This window comes from Adiantum capillus-veneris, chromosome 17 (assembly GCF_014529385.1).
Source record: "Adiantum capillus-veneris isolate H3 chromosome 17, ASM1452938v2, whole genome shotgun sequence".
Taxonomy (NCBI): Eukaryota; Viridiplantae; Streptophyta; class Polypodiopsida; order Polypodiales; family Pteridaceae; genus Adiantum; species Adiantum capillus-veneris.
The window spans coordinates 122097224-122123644 of NC_140947.1; positions in this window are offsets into that span (position 1 = coordinate 122097224).

A 26421-nucleotide genomic window follows, 5' to 3' on the forward strand; every position below is an offset into this window, starting at 1 on the left:
GACCCACGGTTTGGTCTACACTACATTATCGCGTATCAAGGACCCTACCAACCTACACATTTTGAGCCCGATCCTAAACACCCACATCCGCGCCGACCTTGCAGTGCTCAAGGACATCAGGAAGGGAATGGGGTCCAAGGGGGCCTCTTTATGTGCCATGGGATTAAAAAGGAGGTTATGGAAGGGGCAAACGGGTGGATGCCATGTGGACTAAAATGGTGGGTATGGCAGGGCCTAAAAGTAAGTGATCAAACTTGTACTCTTTTATAAAATATAAAGAGAAAATCTCTTATAAATTCAAACAAATGAACTTTTTTCTAAATAGTTGAGTAAAAACCAATACTTTCTCTCTCTAGTGGCTGTAAGTTTCTCCCCCCTCTCTCCTAAAAAGGGGTTTCTCCAAAAATGTGATGATCATTCCCTTCTCTCACTTCTCTTTACTTCAACTTGCAAGAGTTGCTTCTCTTTACTTCCGTTTAGTTTTCCCTCCCAAAAGCTCTACAACAGAAGTTTGAACCTCCTTTCCCTCCTCAAGATTATTGCATTCTCTTCAAGCTTGTTGGATTCTCCTCAAGCTGAAGTTATCCATTTATCCATGAGCCTCACTAAACACCTCTACCTAAAGCTGAAGATCTACAACATATCCTTCTGCTAGATCATCCCTCTTTCTTTCCTCAACAAGTTTACTGCTCCTTCTCCATTGTGCTCTCTAGGGAGAATCTACTTTCCTCTCAAGCTTTGCAACATTATCTTCCCTATTAAGCGAACAAGTAGGTCGAGCACTATAGTAAGGCGGTCCGGGGCGGGCAACAAGAAGAGTGGCCTCTAAGCACCCATCTAGGCTCCCGTGCTGCTCAATTGGGTTGGGGTGGGAAGAAACAACAAACACACACACAAACCCGCAACCTAACCCTACACAAATTTGGGGCACCACCTAGTTTTGGATGCGAACTAGGACGCGTAAAGAGAGAGAGAGAGAGAGAGAGAGAGAGAGAGAGAGAGAGAGAGAGAGAGAGAGAGAGAGAGAGAGAGAGAGAGAGAGAGAGAGAGAGAGATAGTACTTTTCATAGTAGGTTAGTGTTAGTAAATTAGTAGAGTTAGTACTTTTATTGATTTACAAATGGAATTGGATATTTACAATGGGAGTATCCATATAGGATACAAATAAGGAAAAAAAAAACTCTTAATAGGTAAGAAATATGGATTTCTTACAATGTTGATGCTCCAAGTGTCTTGAGTAGGGTCAATTTTGACGCTTGTTGACGGTCCACTAGCTTTGACGGTACGTTTTTTCTCCACTCTTGACCTTCCTTGAGAGCCAAGGTGATTGAATATGACTAATCAATCAACATGGTGCTGTTTTTCAAGAGAAGAGGCTGAATTTTGTGGTTTTCTTGATAGATATGGGTAATATGGAAGAGGAAAAATGAGACTAGGTGGTCAATTTTGGAATGGAAGTGTGTGTAGGAGACATGAGTTCACCATGGTTTCTCTTATTCTTCAAGGTTGAGAAGAAGGTGAGTAGGGTGCAGAGAAGAGTGGTGAGAGAGGTGGGGATGATGAGTGGAGAAGTGTGTGTGAAAGAGGAAAATGATAAAGTGGAAGAGGGAGTGTGGCTGCATAGCATGGGCAAACTGGGGTCCACCAATAAAATCATAGCTCACAGCTCGTAGCTCAAAAAAATATGAAAAAATTTGAGGTAAAAGTTCAGCCCACAAACTACAACTTTTGTTTGTATCACCTTTTCAAATTTGGGGAGCAAGTGATCTTTAAAAATTCAGCAAACCGACTGTTTTTTTCCACTGTACAAAGTCCTTGTGAGGTCCTTCTTTGGATGATTCTTTTGAATACCTCCAAGAGTGAGTCCCCTATGGTGCATGCATGCATTCCACATACCCTTGACGTTATTTGGTAGGTCTATAATTCAAGATATTGTTGAGATCATGATATAAGTGAATAGTACAACTAAGAAAATCAAATATTGAGGGGTCTAAAAAAATATGTACATGTCAAATATAAATAATATAGGTGGAAAAAATATAAAGGGGTCAAAATAAATCTCTCTCATTATAAGTCTACTATAAAAAGATGAATATTTTTGGTGGTATAATGTATGGGAGTAATAGAGAATAGATGTAGGAAGGAAAAAATCACAATAGTGAAAAAATATACACATAAATAGAACTAGTTTTTTTGGATTTTTGTTGGGATGGAGTTACATCAAAAATAAGAGAAGCTTGCATGAAATTATTTTTATATGGAATAAAGAGTATGCAAAATGGTAAGAAAAAATATGGTAATGGTGAGTCAATGTACATAGCATAAATAACACACCATAGATAGAATTATTTAAATAAATACCAAAATAATTATGAAAAACCCTTTTATTTAGGCCCTATATACAATGAAATATTTATACACAAATGGACCAAAATATTTTTTATTATTTTATTTTATTTATTTTTTTGGCTCAACTAACCCAGCTAGCTAATTGAGGGTTTTTAAGAAGATATGGGAAAAGTCCCCTAACTCACACACGCCTATGTACAGTGAAATGGTAAGGATAACCAAAATGTTTGAGTGATTTGATAGGGTGAGGTAGCTTACTATGGCAATTATGGAAAGCCAAAAAACGGCTATCATTAGTCCCCCCCTTAGATAATGGTACATTCATGTACCATTTATCCGACCATACAACATGTAGATTGTGTAACGTTTGTCTTTGTCTGCTCTCATCTTTGAAGAACCTTTGTTGTATGATTAAAAAACCTTGCGTGATATGAAAGGTTCTCAGAGCCAATAGCAGGATGTAATGAAGTGAATGAGTAAACCTCCTCCATTGAGAAAGTTTGCATAAGCACCCCCCAGGATCAAAGATCTTGAAATATCTTTCCCAAAGAGAGATGTATGGTATGGAATCACTTACTGATTTCGGTTGAAGAAATTTGTAGATTTTATTGTTGTCCATCATTGCATCTATCACTATGAATGTGATATAAAAGATTGGTTGCTCTTCCTCCTGTGTAGACGAAGGTTTCTATTGCTTCCAACACATTGGAAGAGAATAGATTTTCGTAGTGATTGATGAAATATCCACATGTAGCAATCAAAAAGTTTTTCATCTATGATGAAGACCAGAAGCATCACAATGTGTGACCTCCATACACCAAAGAACCAAATGTAGAAGGTTTGGAAACATCTGTTCATCACCAAGTATTCATGTCCTCTTCCACTTAAGAAGGTATGGTGCCCCGGATGAAAGGTATATGTGAAGAGAGGAGAAGTTGACTTTGAAGAGGTGAAACCCAATGTGAAGATGATTGGGGCTTCAAAAGTTTAACCAATATTCTAGCTAGCTTCAAAAGTTTAACCAATATTCTAGCTAACTTTTGAAGCCCCAACAGCCAGAGTAGGGATCCAAAGGAGGGAAAATAGGGATCCAAAGGGGGGGCCATCTTCAAAAGAGCCATGTGCAACAATGGGCTAAAAAGACCCTAAGGTTCAGCCCATTAAGACTTCCAAAATGCTAAGGTTCCAAAATTCAGAGGTTGTGTCCAAAGGTCAACCCTAGGGGAAATTGGATGCTTTGTGTGTGACCAAAAAGTCTTTTCAAATCCCTACATAGGAGGGGGCGAGCCTTGGGAGTAGGGGATGAGAGAGAAAGTCACACACACACACACACACACACACACACACACACACAAGCTCCCTTTACACAAAGGGAATGAGGGACACATGTCAGCTCCCTAGGCCAGATGCCCATAAGGTGTACCCAATTCATATTGGATGGCCTTGGAGGTGGACCAATGAGAATTAGGCTAGAGTAAATCTAGTTTAATTAATTTAAAAACACTTAATAAAAGAACCAATGAGAATTAAGTCTCCTAGATGACTATTGGAGAGTCTCCCAAGGGGTCCAATGAGCATTCAACAACCCAATGGCTTGCCTGATTCCTATTGGCCAGGAGGCAAAGGGGTCCAATGAGAGTTTAGTTTAATTATTAAATTTCCTAAAGCTCTCACAAAATGGGAAATGGGGACACATGTTAGAAGGCTATCACTTATGCTGCTTAATTGTGATAGGCTAGCTAGCCTGGAGAGGTCCAATGGGGAGCCTGCAAGAGCAAATAGCAAGAGGGCTCGTCCAAGAGAGAGAGGGGGCTTATTTTTGCAAGGCATTATCACACACACACTCACACAATCTCATGTGTGAAGAAAGAGAAGACTATCTCTTCCCAAGCTTTAATGGAGAGCTCATCACCTACTCCAAGCTTGTGAGATAGAAGCCTACATCGACATACTCTTGGCATGTGGATGCAAATCCAACCAAGAGACAAGCTTCAATGCATGCTCATCTCCTCTACCAAGCTAATTACTAAGCTAAGCTATTCTAATATGAGTGATTATGTGAGGAGATGTACATCTTTCTCGTAAGATACTCCTTCTTCCTCTCAATCTACTCTCATACCCTGCTAGCTCTCACCATCTTCGAAGGTGTGTGAGGTCTTGGGTCTGAGACCGGGGACAATTAATGTTGTGTTTGCTAAGTGTTTTGCTTAGTGCATGAAGCTTTCATCTTCATTGCACTAGCTAGTCTTGGAGAAACACAAAGAATTGTATTGTACAATGTCCCTCTTGATGGGAGAACCCATAATACAAAGCCTTTTGAAGGGGGGACCGGCTCCATGTAAATCCGGTCCTCAATTGTTGTCAATAGCTTAATTTCTCTCTCTTTTGAAAGTATTGTTGATGCTATCTAACTAGGTGTTATGCTTTTTGTTGCTCTCTCCACCCAAGCACTCTTGTAATTCTCATTAGGAATCTATTCTAATGAAATTCCCACTATGTTCATGCTAATTTCCGCTACACACAAGTTTTTAGGCCATTTAATGTTACACCTTTGTGAGTATCTTAATCTTAGATATACCTTGCCCAATCAATATGCTTTTGTAATCAATGAAAAGGTTGTTTGTTCCAGAAAAGAGAAGAGCTTTCTGTGTGAAAACATTGGTTTTTTGCGATGTATTGATGTAAAAGCTTGTAACTGAAGCAATTTCGCTACCATTAATACATATGGCGTTTTGAATCTCTTATTCAACATCTCCCAGTAGATGCCTCTTCACGATCAAATGACCTTGAGGTACAGTGCAATTGCTATCTTGGGACTACCATCGCCGCCAAAGAAACACTGTTTGTCCAAGAGTTGATGGACCATACTGTGCTCGGCTACGACCCTATGGGATGAACCTAACCCTAATTTTTGGTGCAGGTTTCAAGATGGAAAGTCAGTCAACTTTTTGAGCTCAACTGATGTCGAGCTTGCTTTTTTTAAAGTTTCAGTTCTGTTTGATCTTATTTGTTCAAGATTTTTTTTGAAATATACAAGTTTTTTGGTTTGGAGCGTGAATACTTTCAATGTTGGTGTCTTTCAATGCTTGTCGCGTGATTTTGTATATAATTATAGTTTTAAGTTAATTTGACATTAATTTTAAGTGCTTTTAAAAGTGACATTGAGTATAAAAGTGACCTTGTAGGTTTTAAACTTCATTTCTCACATTCACAAAACACAAGCTCTCAGCTCTCTTCCCATCTTCTTCACGAATAGACCCATGGAAACATCTTCTGATGCACTTCTCACACAATTAGAGAAGATAGGACTTGCAGATCGTGCACATGAACTAGTCAGTGTGTTTGAGGGGACTATCAACATGCATGCCACTACTAACCTTCATGTAGAGGGATTCCAAAGCTTTCTTGACTACATGATGGAGCACATGGAAGAATATGAAATAGTCTTCAAGGGATCCAACATGGCGTGGTTGCCAGTGGATTTTCAAAAACACCTCTAAGCGGCCGACAAAAACTTTTGGTATTTCTTGTTGAGGTTTATAAAAGGGCTTACTGAGTGGAGCTACAGGACAGAAGATGAGGATGACCTCATAGACGTGGGCATGGGGTGCATAGGCAACCAATTCATATCTTGGGACATGGTTCTGGTATTGCTTGTGCTTGAGGGCATGGAGAAGGGAAAATCAAAGGAAAAGGCCGACCAAAAACCTCATGTAACCATTGTGGACGATTCAAATGAATTTATTGAAGAGGTTGATGAGCAGGCTAAAGCATCTATGGCACTTGTCCTCGTGCAAGATCCAAGCTCCACTAGGGAGGAAGATGGGATGATAGAGGGAGACAAGGTGCTGGAGGAAGTTCTTGACCTCCAAATTCTCACTTTGCATGAAGTGGTGGTGGATGGTCGTCACTTCTTGTTCCTTGATGACATTGAAAAGACAATAGGACTCAAAGAAACCGTTAATCATTATGGGTGGAGAAGATCACTCTAGCATCAACCTTACAAGAAAAACTCTTGAAGAGATGGATGAGGAAACTGAGGTAACCACTTTTTAACTTTATCGCGATAGTAAATTGTATCCGATAGAAAGTGTTGAAGTTGCTTAAAATATTTTGCAGGACGCATACCATGTTGATAGGTTTGCAATGCGTACCGGAGGTTTGCGCAACAATCCTATGGGTAGAGATAGCTCCCTGTGGCACTACCTTGGCCATCTAGGGCCATCCGTTCTTCGAGTTGAACACACAGAGTTCTTCAAGAATGGTTCTGTGGAGCCGCTCAAGTGCAAGGCATTAAGTGCCATCCTTGCTAAAGATTCCCTTACCCTTAATGCTCACAAGTGTATCTTGGTGGACCGAGAGGCGTCATTGTATGCCTTTACAAGAAAGCACCCTAGGTCAGTCCTCTCCAGTTGTGCCTTAAGCCTAGGCCAAGGGGTGTAAAACCCAGAGGATATTGTCAAAAGCTTTGGTGTCAAGTCGGCCATTTTCCCTATACCAAAAGATGTAATTTACAAGAAAACCAGCAGCCATGATGTAATATCCAGAGCAATATACAATAATTTTGTCTTTTGTATTTTGTTTGTCCCTTCATGTACTTTTTTTTCTATTTCACATATTGGCCAATAAATCTTTTTCTTCAACACGTTCACACACCCTCGACCATTTAAGCACTCGTCTGACGTGGGACGCCTACCGGTGAATATTTTACAAAACGGAGCCATTTCGGGTGCGTACGGAGGCCGTGGGACGACCAAAAGCCACACCAATGACCAACAACGTGGAATGGTCTAAAAACATGCCATGTGCACCATGGCACGCATGGAGCAGTTTTGACCAGGGCAAGGCTGTGTTTTTTTTTACTTCTAACACGGGCGGCTAATGTTTTCCTAACATACACTCTTCCGTTTACTACGCAAGCGGGGCGATAAGAGCCCGCTTGTGAGGAAAATGGAAAAGAAAAATTTCTTTTGTTGAAGAAAAAATGATTAATTCTTTGTTATACGACCAGGTCAAAACTGCCCCATGCGAACTGTGGCGCACAGGGTATTTTTTTGGCATGTTCTGTGTCGCTGGTCATCGGTGTGGCTTTTGGTCATCCCACGGCCTCCGTACGCACTCGAAATGGTCCGTTTTGCAAAATATTCATCGATAGGTGTCCCACGTCAGATGGGTGCTTGGATGGTCGAGGAGATGAAATCTATCTACTTGATTAATTCAAATACTTCAACAACAAAAAGTACACAATTAACTATTAGAGTTGCTCCGAATGGTAGAAAATTGAGTCGTTTATATTATATCAAAAGATTACAAATCTCATAAACAGAGGTTACATGAGGAAACTAATTCTTATGGAGACACCCTTGATTCCTCAGATTGAGCGATAGAGCTAAATCTATATTTTTTAGAGTAACTCGCTTTGCATGCACCATATAAGATATGCCATCTTGGAACAACTGCACCAAAATGTCCTTGGTGGCATCCTGTAAAGCCAAAAGAGCCGCACGCTGGATACTTCTCACAGAATCTGAATATTCGTCCATAATTTCTCTTGGATCCATGCTCTTTTGATATTTTTGGATCTCACATAGAGCAACTGTGCCAGGCTTCCATCGTCGTTTCTTCTGTGCTGTTGGAGATGGTGGAGGAGCCGCTTGTCTGGCCCATTGAGGAGGGTCATTTTTTTACTTTTTCCTCCTCTCTTCTTGGGCTTGTTGCTCTTCAGATGTGAGCTTGTCCTTTTTCTTTTTCGCACATTGTTTTGATCTTTGAGGAATTTTTGAAGGTCTGGAGCTCCCAACCTTGGCTTGTTGGGCGGCCTAGGCTCTATCCTCTTCCGCTCTCCTCTCGGTCTCTGCTTGTGCTTGTAAATTAACCAAGTGGGCTCTCTCAACCTCCACTCTCTGCCATTCTTATTGCTCTCTCTACCTTCTTTGTTCTTCATGAAATTTCTATGCTTTTCTATCTGCAACCTCTTTCTTTTCTAGCTCTCTCATTCTCTTCCTCCTCTTGGCATCTCATGCTATTGAAACAGGATCACCGGGTATTACTTTGATCACCCTTTGTTTGACTAGTGGGGGGAATTTTCGTGGCATACTTGCGGTTGCTTGAGATTTAGGTGTTGCCGTTCCTTGATCTCTAGTTGTTGTTGTTGCTTGAGCTCTAGGTCCTATTTCTTGTGTTAGTCTGTTAAGAGCTGCAAATGGTCCGAGCTCCGGAAGAAGTGTGTGACTCACATGCTGTAGTGGCTGGAGATCACCAAAAATCTACCGCATGGTGTTTTGATCATCTGTAGTCCAAGGTTGGGGGAGCGGCTGGGTGTTTAGAGCTAGTTCTTGTGGTTGAGGCTGTGGATTTGAAGCGGTGGATTCTGTATGAGGTGTTGGTTGTGTATTTTCAGTGTTGTCAGTGGCAATGGTGTCATCGTTGTGCGTGGTGGTGTGCTCTTTTGTATCATCCATGTTGTGCAAGATATGAGTGCGTGTATGTTTGGGCTTGAGAGGATCTTCTAAAATGTGAAAACAAGAAATGAACTTTAAGTTGTGAGTTTTGACTTACATAGTACTTAAACATTAAAAAAAATTTAAAAACTCAATAAACTCACTCAAAATTAAAAAAGACTCCAAAATAAATGAAACTTGAGCTATGGGACTAATAATTGTCGCCTTTACAAATCACTTTGCATGACAATGCATGTTTACAATAGAAATGGTTAGTGTCAAAAGGAAATTAAATTTCCACCCAACACCTGCCATCACGCTGTCTTGTCTCCAACCAGCGTCGGGATCGATCTTTTGCACTCGAAGCATGATATGATTGTGATCGCCTGAAGCTAGCCACTTTTTCTATTCTACATTTTAAACTTCTTTGTTCTCTTGTCTTCTTTCTCTCTCTCCCTACTAAAACTCGATACAACCAGTTAAACATCTCGTGAAGGGCATTGCTCTTTTTTCTTCCACCTCCATGTCGTGTATTTTTAAAATACACTACTTTTGCTTGATAGTGTGAGCGTTCCAATCCTTGGTTGCTCCAAATGCCTAATGAACCATAAGTGTCGAGAAAAAATGCACTATGTGCAAAAAGAATGTGCTAAAAAAAAAAAACTTTAGTTTTGCATACAGATGTAGTTCGATTGAAAAATCAAGTGTTCAACACACCATGTAATGTGTTATGTGTATCTCCCCCCAAGCATCTACCATTTGTGATGTAAAATTATTGATTACAAGCTTTAGGGTGGATATCTCATCATCAGTTAGCTTTGCCTTTTCGAGAAGACAAAAAATATCATCAGTAGACTTCCACACACGAGCATGCTTAATTCCTAGGGCTACTTCACTACCTTTGTAGGTGGTAATGTCACACACCTTTTTCCACAACTGAAACTCATTGGGACTTTGGGAGTCTGAATAGTTTGAAAGCAAATGTCTAGTTTTACTACCACCCATACATATTTTATTAGGCCGATCTTGTGTACTTCTAGACGCCTTCTTGTCCTTTGATAGATCAACTGCATCCCCATGTAGATCAACGCTCGATAGAATAGATTCTAGTTCTCGTACACACTCTTCTCTTCTTTCTATAGTCTCCATCTTCCAAGCATAGTCAATATGGATCGGAAGCTGCTTGTCAAGAATTCATAGACGGGTATGAAGGGTGCACACATGCACATTTATCAGTGGTATTGGAAGAATAGGATCCCAATTTGGATCATTCATGTTTTGATTAGGGGGTACTGAGGATACCTTGAAACCATTGTTGTAGTGCTTTACCCACTGCTCGTGTATTACAAAGTTGACTGTAACTTTGCCTCCCTTACCCTTACCCTTACCCCCTTTCGACTTGCTGGCCTTTGCACCCTTGCCATCAGTTCCCATTGAGACTTTACTGTGGCAGCAATAAACGCATGGAAAGAGGGTCATTGCACCTTGCTTGCACCCTAACATACACTTGAGTGTTTTCAAGTCTCCTACCAAAAACCACTCAATTTGGAACATTCCAAGATCTGAAACATGCAATCTTTGTCCTTCTTGCTATTGTCGAATGACATCAAAGATTGATGTGTGATTGAAATACCATTTCAGAGTCTCATGTGTCTCATGTGGGAGATGAAAATCTGCCAGGCACCAAATATTTTTCTTTGACTGAACACCTAAATAAGTCTTTCCCATATGATTGGCATTTAGCTCCACATCGACACCCACCAAGGCCCTACTCATCAACATAACACTTATCCTTTTGAGCCGTTGACCTTTAACAACTTGGCACTCATCAAGCTTCATAACAAATATCACGTTCCCCTCATACTCTTCTTGTGTCAACCCATAAAATCTTATCATTAACTCTTGGAGCTTCAACAAGTCAACATATACATTGTTGAACTCATTGTAGTGAAAGAATTTGTTGTCTCTTCTAATGGCATGTCATCCTCCACATACTGAAATCCGCCCAACAAGCTTGCAACATCATTATTGGTGCACTTTTTTGAAACACTGACATTGTAAGGCATTGGCAAAAACTGAAACAAACCTTTTGTCCGGTGACCGAGTGTGACACTTCTATACAAAGCTTCATAGGCCTTAAAACTTATTCCTGTGCTGGCACACACCTCCATCATCTCTTGAGGTGACACAATGCTCTTGTGCTCACTGAAATACTTTTGCCGCAAAACATTAGCAATGTCAATGTTGGATGGATCATCTAGTAGCTCAACCAACTCCTTTTGGCTTGATGATATGCTATAGCAGAGCACTTCCGGTTGTTTGAGCATCGGGATCAATTCCCATCATCATTCGAGCCAAGTTTTTGCATATTTAATTACCATTACACCAACCTACAGAACTTGTAGGAAATCAGAATCTTGCATCAGTATTCTTACCGAGTTTGACGGACATGTTTATTTCGAGATCCACCACTTGAGGATAGCAAGGACATCGCTTGTCTCGTGCGCTTACGAATGTGTTAGCCAAGGGGAATGTGTGAGATTATCAATTTGCCGATGCATATTTTGTGAAGTGTGTTGTAGTTGAACATAATTGTCTAATCGACACTCCTGCTCTTGTTTTTGTTGCTCTACTTTTTCATTGAGATTCGATATCTCATCATTCAGTTGCTTCATCTTCTTGTTGGCTTCCTCTCTAACTTGCCGTAGATCTTTCGCAGACTTCTCTTGCAGTGATGAATAGGTAGCCAAGAGATATTTACTTGCTTCCCTTTCATTGACAAAAGCTGAATACAATCTCCAGCAGTAACCAAACAGTCCGTCTCTTCCATCTCCAATAAAACGCAGAAGCTCAGTGACACTACAAAAGGGTAGTGGTGCATTAGTAGTTTGGCACCTGGGTAAATGTGGCCATCAACCCATAAGTTGATTACCTTGCACCCAATGATTTGTAGATGATCTGCAGCATTGGGATTCGATGTTCCAAGTCGCATAGTAGTGTACTCCTGCTCCAAATCAGCATTTAATCGATATCGTTTTGGCCTATTAGTAATGTTTTGCAGTGGAGGGCGATTGAATGACATTTTTGCTAGCTAATTAAGAAAAATAGTGAGAGAATGTGTAATGGTGAGGACTGCTGCAAGCTAGGAAAGTTGGCTATGGAGGGAAAAAGTGGAAGGTACTCAGAGATAGTAGAAAAGGATTATGTTGTGGAGGAAGAAAGAGAGGGAGTGTAGCTCAATCTCCTTTGAATTCAAAATATTGATTATGAGAGCTTTAGAGAGAGAAATGTAGCTGCACATAGAGGTAATGGAGTTCTCCATTGCTCCTCACCTGAAGCGAGAGAGAGAGAGAGAGAGAGAGAGAGAGAGAGAGGAAGAGAGTGGGAGAGAGAGTAGATTTGCACCCTTGGAGGATCTGCACTTTCTGTCAGATGTAGGCAGCATAGAATGTCCTCGTGATGATTGGGGGGTGGAAGTGGCAAGAGAGAAAAGGGGGGAAAGAGAAAGAGTTTTGCTCACATTTTAGAGAGAGAATGTAGTGAGAGAATATGCAAAATTTTCTTTTTTGGCAGGGGACCTGAAAAGTGTTTCTTTTAATGAGAACTAAGTGAGAGAGAGTGTTTTATATGTTAGAGAGAGAGGAGAGAGATGGAGAAAAGACATTTTAAAATTCAGTTACCCACCTCTCTTTTGTGTTAAAATAGCCTATTTTCAAAATACAAAATATACAAATGGTATTTTTAAGAATCTCAACATAGGCCTTTTTGCCCTCTCTTTTAGGCTTGGTCAAACTTGGCTTAAGCTTTAAGCATTTCCTTAAACTGCCAAATAAAGAGGCCTTCCTATACCCCATTCCCTTCCTAATGAGCTTGATCGTCTTTGAACAACTGCAAGATGGGAGCACTTAAATGTACATTTGAGTCTAGTACAAGATACCCATTACACAATTCAATCATTGAATGCGGTCTCTATCCAAAAACACATCAACCACATCAAAAATGATATCAACTTCACCTCGTCAACAATTCTTTGCTTGCAAGAAACAAAACAACAAAATGAAAGAAACTTTCTTGGACCAAACTTTCAACACGTACATCATCACAATGGATATGGTCTATCAATGTATCACAAAACTTGCATCAAGTTGCACAATAAATCTTTCTTTTCATCGCCAAGAATTGAGATAATAGAATCCTTCTTCTCCCTAGCCATCAACAACATCATCCACATAGTGAATGTCTACAATTCACCTAAGACATCAATACAATCATTGCTTTCACAATTGAGAAACCTCATGGACACCATTGATAGCAACATTGTGAGCATTATCATAGGTGACTTCAACGTCCACATCAATCATGATAATAGCCAATACAAAAAGCTACATGCTTCTTGACGAAAACAACTATACCCAAACAATTCAAGAGACAAAAAATATCTACAGTTCAATCCTTGACCATATTTGGGAGAACTTAAGATAATACTATACCCAAAAAATATCTACAGTTCAATCCTTGACCATATTTGGGAGAACTCAAGACAAAAAATATCTACAGTTCAATCCTTGACCATATTTGGGAAAACAACTATACCCAAACAATTCAAGAGACAAAAAATATCTACAGTTCAATCCTTGACCATATTTGGGAAAACAACTATACCCAAACAATTCAAGAGACAAAAAATATCTACAGTTCAATCCTTGACCATATTTGGGAGAACTCCATGAGCAGGACAAAATTTTGCTTATGGTCGGATCACTCATCAGTATACATACTCCTCCCCAAATAAATACCACCTAAAAGGGGCCTCGAGCCCCTTGTCATGACCGCCCCCCCCCCGGCCCCCAAAGAAAGAAAAATAAAAAGAACATGACCCTCCATCCCTACCCGCCCCATGGTGTACATAGAGAAAAACAATTTTGGAGCTTTGACCCCTCTGCACACAACTCTTGTAACTCTCTTTTCTAATGGAATGCCAATTTCACTACATGTACCCATTAATTTTTAACCTTTCAATTTCATCTCCTTCTTCTACTCTTGTGTATTCCACGTACATTTTCAATGGGAAGGCCTCGTGATTTTGTCACTTGTTATTATCACGTTCGGTGCTTTTTTTTCGTGCATTGACCGTGACCACCATGTGGCCACTTGTGGGCTCAAGAAGCCAAAAAGAAATTTCGGGCTCACCAAGTAAAGAGAGGCCTTCTCTACACATCTATGATGACAATCTAGTGCCTCCTTGTCAGAGCTAGCCATGTTTGGAACAAACTCCAATCAACACATTCAAAGAGATGACATGGACAATGTGCCCATCATGAACTTGTCATCCTTGCAATGAGTACCACTTTGGTGTACATGTCCACTAAAACCTTACCAAGAACAATGTATTTCCCTAGCAGCCTTTGACCAATAATCTTACCATAAGTTCTCTATAACCAATCTACAAATCTTGTGCAAGGCCACACACCTTGATTGGATGTGTAGGCCTTGCCTACACATCCGGTAAGACAATCCATCTTGAGCCTTATTGAGCATATCTTGCAATCAATGTGCTCCATATTGACATAAAGCTTTAGACAAGAATCCCATCAAGTACTTTCGGTCTTTCATGAGAACTCTACATTTGGTAGACATGTCGATGAAAGCACCACCAAAGCAAGCATGTTTCTGGCAACAACCCCTCTGACTAGCAATATGATGATGAATTTTGTCAATCATGTCCACACTTTGAAAAATGGAAAAGTTCTTATACATGTAAGAATGTAAGGACAATCGATTGCAGTGGGAAACAGAGCTTTGCATCTGGTAACCAAAGATTCCATGCCATTGCCATGATGGGCATATACTGAATTCAAGGCACTCCAAGTGACAACATCTTAAACAAGATGCTTGTCCAAATTTTCTTGTGCTTTTACAAAGGCCACCCATTAGCATATAGATCAGTCAAATCCTTGCCAAGCACAATATCTCTCCCTAGCATCCTGTGAGTCGTGACCAACAAAAAATGAGTTAGGCCTTCGAGCGAGCTCAACAGAGCGAGCTTTGGAGCGAGCTTTTTTTTTTTTGGAGTGCCGCCCTCTCTACCTCCCTTTCCTCCTCTTGCCGCCCATGTGTTTCCTCCTCTTCCCTTCCTCCTCCTCCTCAGCGTCCTCCTCCAAAATATTTCCTCTCCTCCACCTCCTCTCTCCATCTACTCCTCTAACCACCTTCCCTTTCTCCAGCTCCTCCTCTAGAAACCACCATCCCTTCCCTAAAGTCCTCCTATCTCCTACTCCCTTCTTCCTCTCTCTTTTCTTAGTCGCTCTATAACCCCTCTCCTCTCTCCCTCTCTCCCTCTCTCTCTCTCTCTCTCTCTCTCTCTCTCGTGTTGTCTTCCCTCTATGCGTGTGTCTCTCTCTCTCTCTCGCCCGCCACCCCTCTCTCTCGTTGTCTCCCCCTCCCACCCCCTACCCTCCCCCCCCCCCCCCCCTCTCTCTCTCTCTCTCTCTCTCTCTCTCTCTCTCTCTCTCTCTCTCTCCCCCTTGCCTTCCCTCCCTTACTGGAGTGATCTTCACCCCTCTCTCCCCCATGTCTTCTCTCTCTCTCTCTCTCTCTCTCTCTCTCTCTCTCTCTCTCTCTCTCTCTCTCTCTCTCTCTCTCTCTCTGTGACACATACACATACACATACGCACACTAGGACGAGAGGGAAGGGTGGCAAGGGTAGAGAGAGAGAGAGAGAGGGGGGGGGGGGGGGGGGGGGTGTAGAGAGCTATTTTAAAAAAACAAAGCACTAGCAGTATCTCTAGTGCCTCTGTTTTTTTTGTTAAAGAGGGAGAGAGGGGGAGAGAAAGAGAGAGTGATAGCGGGAGGGGAAGAGAGAGGGGGGGCATTGGGAGGGAGAGAGAGATAAAGAGAAGAGGGGTGGTAGGTGGAGAGAGAGTAGGAGATTGGGAGGGAGAAAGAAAGCGAGCTCGGGGGGGGGGGGGGGGGGGGGGGGGGGGGGTTGTATAGGGTGAGCCCGTCTTTCTTTAAAAAAAAAAACAATACACTTCACCTCTCTCCCTCAGAATTTTATCGCCCCCTTCTCTCTCTCTCTCTCTCTCTCTCTCTCTCTCTCTCTCTCTCTCTCTCTCTTTCAGCCGTTTTTTGACCTAGTAGACAGCAGTTCACTCTTTTGATCATAACTTGCTCATCCGAACTCCGATTTAGGTGATCTATAGCCTCAATCGAAGAGCACGAAGCCCTCTATGCATTGATGTAAAGACAGAATTTTTCTGTGTAATGGAAGGCTTTGCTGTAACAGCATCTCAGAACTGAAAAAACTGTCAAAACTTTGCGTTTTTGTTGCCGACTTGAAGGCAATGTCAGACAAAACTCGCAAGGGTGGAAAAGCCACACTCGCCATGGAGAATGATGCAAAATCTCCAAGGAATTTGGATGCTAATCCAACCACATCGTCTACAACAACGGAAGCAATGATCATGGCTTTCTTGATCTCGTTACAAGAAACCGTCAACAAGCAAGGTGAAGAGTTGCGCGCACTTGCAATGGAGAATGGTACTTTAAGAGTTCTCGTTGTGTAGAATGAGCACCTCAAGAAGGTTCTTGAAATGCAAACAACACGCTTGATGCATCTTGAGAATGAAGTTCAAGAATGTAAACGCTCTCTTGTTGACATGAATGTAGTGAAAGAGCGCTTGAGCAAAGTTGAGAGTGATCATGTATTGAAAGAGGAAACGATAGATACAATACGACATGATGTATGTGAGATGAGAAATGCATCCAAATCATGGGCTGATATATGTAAGGATAATGTGGTTTCTACATCTCCTATCACGCAAGCCGTTGTCCAAGCAAAGAATGTAGAGAATGTGGACACTCAAGAATTGCAAGAACGACAAAAACGCTCAAAGAACATCGTCATTCGTGGAATCAAGGAGGAAAGCATGGAAACACCTCAATCTCTTGCGGTTGCTATTGAAGAGTTTTTTGCTACACACTTTGGCATGTCAGGAATCATGGCTTATGGTGCACATCGAGTTGGAAAACAAGGAATCCCTCGCTCGGGAGAAAGACCTATTGTATGTACCATGGCTGATGAGGTAAAGAGAAAGATCATCCTTGACAATGGTTGGATCTACCTCAAAGGAACGGGTTGTAATGTATATGAGGATCGCACTCTTATGAAACAAAATGTACGTCGCAAAGCATACGAGGAAAGAAGCAAGAAGGTTAAGGTATCATCTCAAGAAGAAAAGGCACTTGAGGAGGATGCAAGTCCACCCAACAAATACGGACACATGATCTATGAGACCAACTCACGCTTGTGAATAAGCTTTTGGAATTGTAACGGGTGTCCATGGAATGCGGGAATTGGCATTGATGAGCTTACCAATGACTCCGATGTGATACTTCTTGTCGAAACATGGGAGCATGATGCGCAACGAATTCTTGGATTTGACAAATACGAATGAAATACAGGTCAGCCAATTCCTAAATCTTGAGACCAAACCTCCCATGCTATTAGAGATAATATATTGGATAAGTGGTGGACCTTCTATTATTTTCCCATGCCTAGTTTAGACAACCGGTACACTTTGCAGCTATAAAGGTTGGACGAGTTGTGGAGCCTTGTTTCTATCCATGTTTTAATGGATCCTAGCTTGGACAAGTGGTGGACCTTGGAAAAAAGCTTCCATGTACAACATATATGAGGTTTTCCATGTTTTAATGGAGCCTATCTTGGACAAATGGTGAAGCTTTCTTCTCTCCATGTTGATTTTGGAACTACCTTAGACAAGTGGTGGAGCTTTTCTTTTCTACTCTTCATAATACAATGAAGTATATGTTGGTTACATGGTGAATCTTAAGGCCAAACCTCCCATTTTACTAGAGATGATAGGTTGGACAAGTGGATCAACCTTCTATCATTTCTCCATGACTATATTGGACAATTAGTAGACATAACATCTCTCTATGTTGTCTAGAGATGAGCTTGGACAAGTGATGGACCCTGCTTCTCTCTCCCCTTGGTTTACTAGTTTGAAGACTCAGTATATATACTTTCTTAGATCTAGCTTGAACAAGTGGTGGACCTTGCATCCACAATCTTTTTCAGTATAAAAAAGTATATGAAAAAATAACATAGGAATCTTGGTTTGAAGGTCAAGCAATTAGGTTCCAAATGCACATAATAATATATTTTCCACCCATATTAAAAGAAAGTTAAATATGCAAATAATAATATATTTTCCAAATGCACATAATAATATATTTTCCACCCATATTAAAAGAAAGTTAAATATGTTATTACCAAATTGACAAAGGTAACGTCCAAGAATTATATCTTTCCATCTTGTCAGATCTAAATCTTCATCAAGGCGACATGCATGTATACATCAACTTTCAAGCCATTCAAGAATACATGCACTTAGATTCCATAGTTTTGTTTTCAAAGTCTTTTAGATTCTAAAACTCTTTCACATAAAGTATGTAATGACAAAATTCTTGAAGCAAACATTTGTGCCCAAGAAAAAGATCCCTCTCACATATTTAAAGTCCATGAATTCTCTGATCCACACTTACAAGTTTTATTTTGACATCAAACATCAATTCTTTCATAGTTCCAAATAAATGCAACCTCGATATGAATTGACAAAAAATGAATTTCTTTTACTATATGACCCAACATAGGCCCCAATCAAATAAAAAATGAGTCCCCAAAAATTTGGGTGCACTCTAGCAATACATCAGAGTCCCCTTACAATAGGATGCACTCCAATAGTACATTGAAGTCCCCTTAGAGTAGGGTGCACTCCATTCAAGTGTTCATAAAATTGACACACCTTTTATATTAAAAAAAAAGACTATATCAAATTATACAAATGTTGAAAGATACACACTAGAATAAAAAAAGCATCTTATAGCCATATTTATTCAATGCTTTCGTGTTGACAAGTACACACCAAGGACATAATTTGTCTCAGAATCACTATACTGATTTACAATTGTGTTATATGTATAGACTCTCTTATCTCTTGCATACAACCATCCTACCAACCATGGAATTATGGTTCTCTGCAAGAAGTTTTGAAGTTGCTCGGAAGTTTGCCTCCACATCTTTGGAAATATAAGATATGTCCCTGGCATGTTCCACATCACCCTATATGGAGTGTCATCAAAAATTAAGGTATTGTTTGCATCCAAATCCTCAAATATCTTCCAAATATCACTCAGATTTTTGTGATAAACCCTTGTAAATCCTAACATGATATTTGGATTTTGGCAATTTTGTTACTCATAAACACCTTGAACTTGGTATACTGCTCAGGAAAACACTTTTGTGTGATGCGTTGCACCCTTGTTAAGTTATAGCAACTCCATATCCATAGCTCAAAGTATTCAGCACAAAAATCCAAAAAACTTTGTGCGTCTGGTCGCACCACATGATAAACTTCATCTTTGTCCTCCACAAGTCGCATGTGTTGAGCCCAAGATGGCATAGAATCTCCATGTTTCATTTCAACTGTCTTGAGAAGTAACCCCTCTAGATCCAAGATAAGTACTCTTTTGATGTCCTTGAAAGCAAGTGGTAGGTGATAAGGAGGTGATTCATTCCTTGGACAAGGTCTTGGAGGAGGTTGGATGGGTAATTCAATAGTTTTCTTCAATTTATGCCAGCATATAGCCAATCCATTTTTCTGTAATGGTTCTGAAATTAAAGAACAAGAACACTTAATGCAAACACAACAATAGACATGATTTTTACATTGTCTACCCTAAGGTTTTATTAGATACCAAAATCCATCTATGATCTACTCATTAATAGAAAGAAAGTCAAATTAAAATCCTGACTCTTTTTTATGCTACACTCTCTCTTAGTCTCAATACCATGGAGTTCAACTAGATTTAAGTCAACTAATAACTACTACTTGTTGTTAAAGGTATGCTTGAAGTGTATAAGGCTTAACCAATGCTCTAGTGTAGAATGGGTATTTAGGTCTCAAGGTCTACCACTTATCCAAGCAAAGATCCATTTAGATATGGAAACCCAATTTTTCTTAATATAATGATATAGAGTGGACAAGTGGTGAATCCTGAGACCAAGCCACTCATGCTACTAGGGATAATAGGTTGGACAAGTGGTGGACCTTGAATGTAAACCCCCCATGTACAAAGTATCAGGGTTTTTGGGTATTTCAATGGACTCTAGCATCTTGGAAACATGGTGGAGCATCATTCTCTCCATGTTTCAATGGAGTCTATCTTGGATAAATGGTGGAGCATCATTCTCTCCATGTTTCAATGGAGCCTACCTTGGACAAGTGGTGCATGTTTGTTTCTCTCTATGTTTGAACATATCTAGCTTGGACAAGTGGTGGACCTTGGAACAAAATCCCCATGTAAAACATATCATGGACATTACAAGTGGTGAGAAAAAATACCATTCAATATATAACCTTATAGGTTGGAAAAGTGGTGGACCTTAACACCCAATTATTATTAATATAATGACATAGAGTGGACAAGTGGTGAATCTTGCGACCAAACCTACTAGGAAAAGTACGTTGGACAAGTGGTGGACCTTGAATGCAAACCCCCCATGTACAAAATATTACTCATGCTACTAGGAATAATTTGGTATTAAGGTCCATGTTTCAATGGAGCCTAGCTTGGAAAAGTGGTGGACCTTTGTTTCTCTCTATGTTTCAATAGAATTTTCTTGGACAAGTGGTGAACCTTGGAACAAAACCCCCATGTAAAGCATGTCATGGGCATTACAAGTGGTGAGAAAAAATACCTTTGAAGGTATAACCTTATAGGCTGGACAAGTGGTGGACCTTAGCACCCAATTCCTCTTATTATAATGACATATAGTGGAAAAGTGGTGAATTGTGAGACCAAACCTACTAGGGATAATAGGTTGGAGAAATGGTTGACCTTGAATGTAAATCACCCATGTACAAAATATCATGGGTTTTGCGTATTTCAATGGAGCCTAGCATCTTGGAGACATGGTGGAACTTACTTCTCTCCATGTTTTAATGGAGCCTATCTAGGAGAAATGGTGGAGGTTCCTTCTCTCCATGTTTCAATGGAGCCTAGCTTGGACAAGTCGTGGACCTTTGTTTCTCTCTATGTTTGAATATGGTTAGCTTGGAACAAGTGGTGGATCTTGGAATGAAACTCCCATGTAAAACATATCATGGGCATTTCAAGTGGCGAGAAAGGATACCATTTAAGATATAACCTTATAGGTTGGACAAGTGGTGGACTTTAACACAATATAATGACATAGAGTGTACAAGTGGTGAATCTTGAAACCAAACCACTCATGCTACTAGGGATAATAGGTTAAACAAGTGGTGGGCCTTGAAATAAAACCCCCTAGAGTGTTTCAATGGATCCTAGCTTGGAAACATGGTAAAGCTTGCTTCTCTCCATGTTTCAATGCAGCCTATCTTGGATAAATGGTGCAGCATCATTCTCTCCATGTTTCAATGGAGCCTAGATTGGACAAGTGGTGGACCTTTGTTTCTCTCTATGTTTAAATAGAGTTATCTTGGAAAAGTGGTGGACCTTGGAACAAAAACCCCATGTAAAACATATCATGGGCATTACAAGTGGTGAGAAAAAATACCATTCAATATATAACCTTATAGGTTGGACAAGTGGTGGACCTTAACACCCAATTATTCTTAATATAATGACATAGAGTGGATAAGTGGTGAAATTGGGACCAAACCTACTAGGGAAATAGGTTGGACAAGTGGTGGACCTTGAATGTAAACGCCCCATGTACAAAATATCACTCATGCTACTAGAAATAATTTGGTATTAAGGTCCATGTTTCAATGCAGCCTAGCTTGGAAAAGTGGTGGACCTTTGTTTCTCTCTATGTTTCAATAGATTTATCTTGGATAAGTGGTGTACCTTGGAACAAAACCCCCATGTAAATCATGTCATGGGCATTACAAGTGGTGAGAAAAAATACCATTCAAGCTATAACATTATAGGTTAGACAAGTGGTGGACCTTAACACCTAATTCCTCTTAATATAATGACATAGAGTGGACAAGTGGTGAATCATGAGACCAAACCTACTAGGGATAATAGGTTGGACAAGTGGTGAACCTTGAATGTAAACCCCCCATGTACAAAAAATTATGGGTATTGGGTATTTCAATGGAGCCTAGCAACTTGGAGACATGGTGGAGCTTATTTCTCTCCATGTTTCAATGGAGCCTATCTAGGAGAAACAGTGGAGGTTCCTTCTCTCTATGTTTCAATGAGCCTAGCTTGGACAAGTGGTGGACCTTTCTTTCTCTATATGTTTTAATAGAGTTAGCTTGGACAAGTGGTGGACCTTGGAATGAAACCCCCATGTAAAACATATCATGGGCATTTCAAGTGGTGAGAAAGGATACTATTTAAAATATAACCTTATAGGCTGGACAAGTGGTGGACTTTAACACATATTTCTTCTTAATATAATGACATAGAGTGTACAAGTGGTGAATCTTGAGACCAAACCACTCTTGCTACTAGGGATAATAGGTTGGACAAGTGGTGGACCTTGAATGTAAACCCCTCATGTACAAAATTATGGGTTTAGGGTATTTCAATGGAGCCTAGCTTGGAGACATGGTGGAGATTGCTTCTCTCAATGTTTCAATGGAACCTATCTTGGAGAAATGGTGGATCATCCTTCTCTCCATGTTTCAATGGAGCCTATCTTGGACAAGTGGTGGATGGAGTTAGCTTGGACAAGTGGTGGGTCTTGGAACAAAACCCCTTTGTAAAACATAGCATGGACATTACAAGTGATGAGGAAAAATATCATTCAAGATATAACCTTATAGGTTGGAAAAGTGGTGATGGACCTTGATAAGTGGTGAAGGATACCATTTAAGATATACCCTTATAGGTTGGACTAGTGGTGGACCTTAACACCCAGTTATTCTTAATATAATGACATAGAGTGGATAAGTGGTGAATCTTAAGACCAAATCACTCATGCTACTAGGTATAATACGTTAGAGAAGTGGTAGACCTTGAATGCAAACACCCCATGTACAAAATATCATGGTTTTAGGGTGTTTCAATGGAGCCTAGAATCTCGGAGACATGGTAGATCTTGATTCTTTCCATGTTTGAATGGCACCTATCTTGGAAAAATGATGGAGGTTACTTCTCTCCATACTTCAACGGAGCCTAGCTTTGACAAGTGGTGAACCTTTGCTTCTCTCTATGTTTGAATAGAGTTAGCTTGGACAAGTGGTGGACCTTTGCTTCTCTCTATGTTTGAATAGAGTTAGCTTGGACAAGTGGTGGACCTTGGAATGAAACCCCCGTGTAAAACATATCATGGGCATTTCAAGTGGTGAGAAAGGATACCATTTAAGATATAACCTTATAGGTTGGACAAGTGGTGGACCTTAATACATAGTTCTTCTTAATATAATGACATAGAGTGTACAAGTGGTGTATCTTGAGACCAAACCACTCGTGCTACTAGGGATCCTAGCTTGGACAAGTGGTGGACCTTGGAAAAAAGTCCCCCTGTACAACATAGATGAGTTTTTTCATGTTTTAATGGAAGAGAGATTCGACAAATGGTGGAGCTTGCTTATCTCCATGTGGATTTTAGAACTAGCTTGGACAAGTGGTGGAGCTTTGCTTTTTTACTCTTCATAATACAATGATGTATAGGTTGGTTACATGGTGAATCTTAAGGCCAAACCTCCCATCTTACTAGAGATGATAGGTTGGACAAGTGGTCAACCTTCTATCATTTCTCCATGCCTATAATTAGACAATTAGTAGAACTAGCATCTTTCTATGTTGTCTAGAGCTGAGCTTGGACAAGTAGTGGACCTTGCTACTCTCTTCCCTTGGATTATTAGTTTGAAGACTCATTATATATACTTGCTTAGATCTATATAATTACTCATTAGTTAGGTTACAAGTGGGTATGTAATTTGTTAGCCTCAAGGGACTTTGAATATTGAATAGTAAGACCAAGTGCTGGTTTGAAGATCTTTTGCTTATCTAAACTAGACTCTAACTCAATAATAAGTTTCATAAGTTCCACGAATTGTCCTATCTAGGCTCCAAAAGAGTCTTAATTGGTTTGTGCTAGATTATAACTTCCTTGATGGGGTAGAATCCTAGAAAAATGAGGCACTATAAGTTTTACCTTAGCTCAAATGGATTTTTCACTTAAACTCGACTGCAATTTGGCTATCTAGTCTTTGTCTCGATGGAGTTTAACACTAGATACATAGTAGTGATATTTAAGCTTCATGTCTCTTCACTTGATCGAGATATGAGACCATACTTTCAAGGTCACCACTTGTCTTACCTAAAGACCAATGTGAGACATGGGAGCAAGAAAGCCATCCGATATTGTTTTAAGGACTATTACATAGGCAATCAATAACTTAAGTAAAGAAAAAAAACTTGGATCTTTCACAATTAATAACTTAAGTAAAGCCAAAAAGACTTGGATCTTTGACAGTTTTTTTCAAACTAAAAAAGCACAATCTCATGCTAACAAAACTATAAATCACAATTGAAAGGTTTGAACAAGAAAAAGATCAACAATCTTAATAAGAAGGATACTTTTCATTTCATTTGATGATTACAAACTAAAATAAAGTCTCTCAAGAAATTGATAAACAAAAAATGTAGGTGACTGCTTCATTATTTTGAGCAAAAATATCAAAATCTCTATTGATTGAGCTCCATCTAGTAGTATCCTTTGTAAGATCCTGCAAGAAGGAATAAAAAGAAAGATTTGTTAGATACCATGCACATGAGTGTTCAAGCATGTGTATCAAGAATATATGACATGTCACTAGTACCTTAGGGTTGCTTTCTATCCAGCCTTAGAAGATTGTTCTCAGCTTTCACCTTATTTATATAAGCCTTTGCTGTGGTTGCCTTCAAAACTCCTTTTGTGTTACAACCCAATTGCCTAGCTAAAGTGGTCAATTGTGACGCCTTCATGCTTTCAATGGGTGTACGCTCCTTTGCCAAGATCTCTTGTATTTGGGCTCTTCTCATTTCATTGCGGTGGCTTGTGTCACTTGCATCTTCAATGATAGTTTCATCTCTGTCACCTTTTGCAGGTGGTATTCTTCTTGTAAAGAACACCTTAGCTGACCAAACATCATTTTTCTGCTTCCAATACTCCATGATTTGTTTGTATTCACTATCATTTGTCACTATAGGTTGTCCATAACGATTAGAAGCAATTAAATCACGCACATCCCTTCTCTCATCAAGCTGAATCAAGTATGGCAGTAGCTCCTCCAAGAGCATATTGTCAACCATCTTCTCAGCATCAAATTGTGGTGGAAAAATGCAATTGTTTGCTGGTGAAATACATCCCTTGTAAGGAGAGTCATCAATAAGCACTGTTCTTTGTGGATCACATTCAAACCCCATGGCAATTTTGGCTAGAGGCTTGAACATTGCCTCAACGTTTGGATTGTCGGGTCTAAACAATTTTTGAGTTTGAGCGGTGTAGCAAACATCTTGCGACCAAATTGCAAAGAAAGGCAATGTATCCTCAGCTAAGTTGTTTAGTGCTGCAAGGATTTGATACACATTATTCCTAGTAGCTGTCGACCAAATTGCAACATTAAACCTTTGTAAAATAGTCTTCAAGAATTGGATGCAACCTGGCCTGAGTATAATATATCTTTTTGAATCCATTTGCACTGAGTTGTGGTGTGAGGATGGTTGAGGGGAACGTTTCAACAATAGACCATTTAAATCCAATATAATTGTAAGCATGGATTTCTCAACATCTACGCTACATGACGTAGTACCAATTGGCAATAGCTCGTGAGTGGACTTTTCAGTCTCTTTTGATGTATGTTGCATTTTTGAAGCATCGATTTCTTGGTTCTCATTATTGGAAGCTTGCTCAAGTTGCACAACACTAGACTCTAGTATAGAAATATCATCCATCTTGGGCACTTTAGAAACCATAGAATCTATGGATTCTATAGTTGTTGACTGAACCATAGGAGCGTTATCCATCCCAGTTTGTGAATCTAAGAAAACACACACACAAATGGTATCTCAAAACCACTAGAATTTTATTCACCATATTTATATGTAGAACTCCTAGTAAGAAATTTATTTAAGGTAAAGTCGTTGTTAGAATCCTTGCAACCATTTTCAGCATTCGTACACCAAACACCACTTGTCTAAAATACAATCTACTAACTCAACATTTTCCATCCTACACTTTATTAAAGATGAGTACTTAAAGTGAAAACTAAAAGCCACCCTTGTTGAGGAAACATGGATACAAGGTCCACCAAATGTCCAACCTAGACTACAAGAAAATAATTAGAGATTTGGCTTAGATTTGGATTCAAAGGCCACCACTTATTCAAGTAAGATAACTCCACTTGTTTAAGACAGTAATGTTTGAAGCCCCACCACTTGTCCAACCTAGACATTGATTAAATTTTGGTAAGATTTATCACAAATCTAGAGTAGAATCAAGATTCTATGGCCAAGGTAGTCAAATATGTTAGACAACACACAAAGCATAAGAGCACTCTAGATTCTCGTTGAGCATAAACTAAACAATAATCAAATGTTATATTCACTTGAGATTTCATCCATG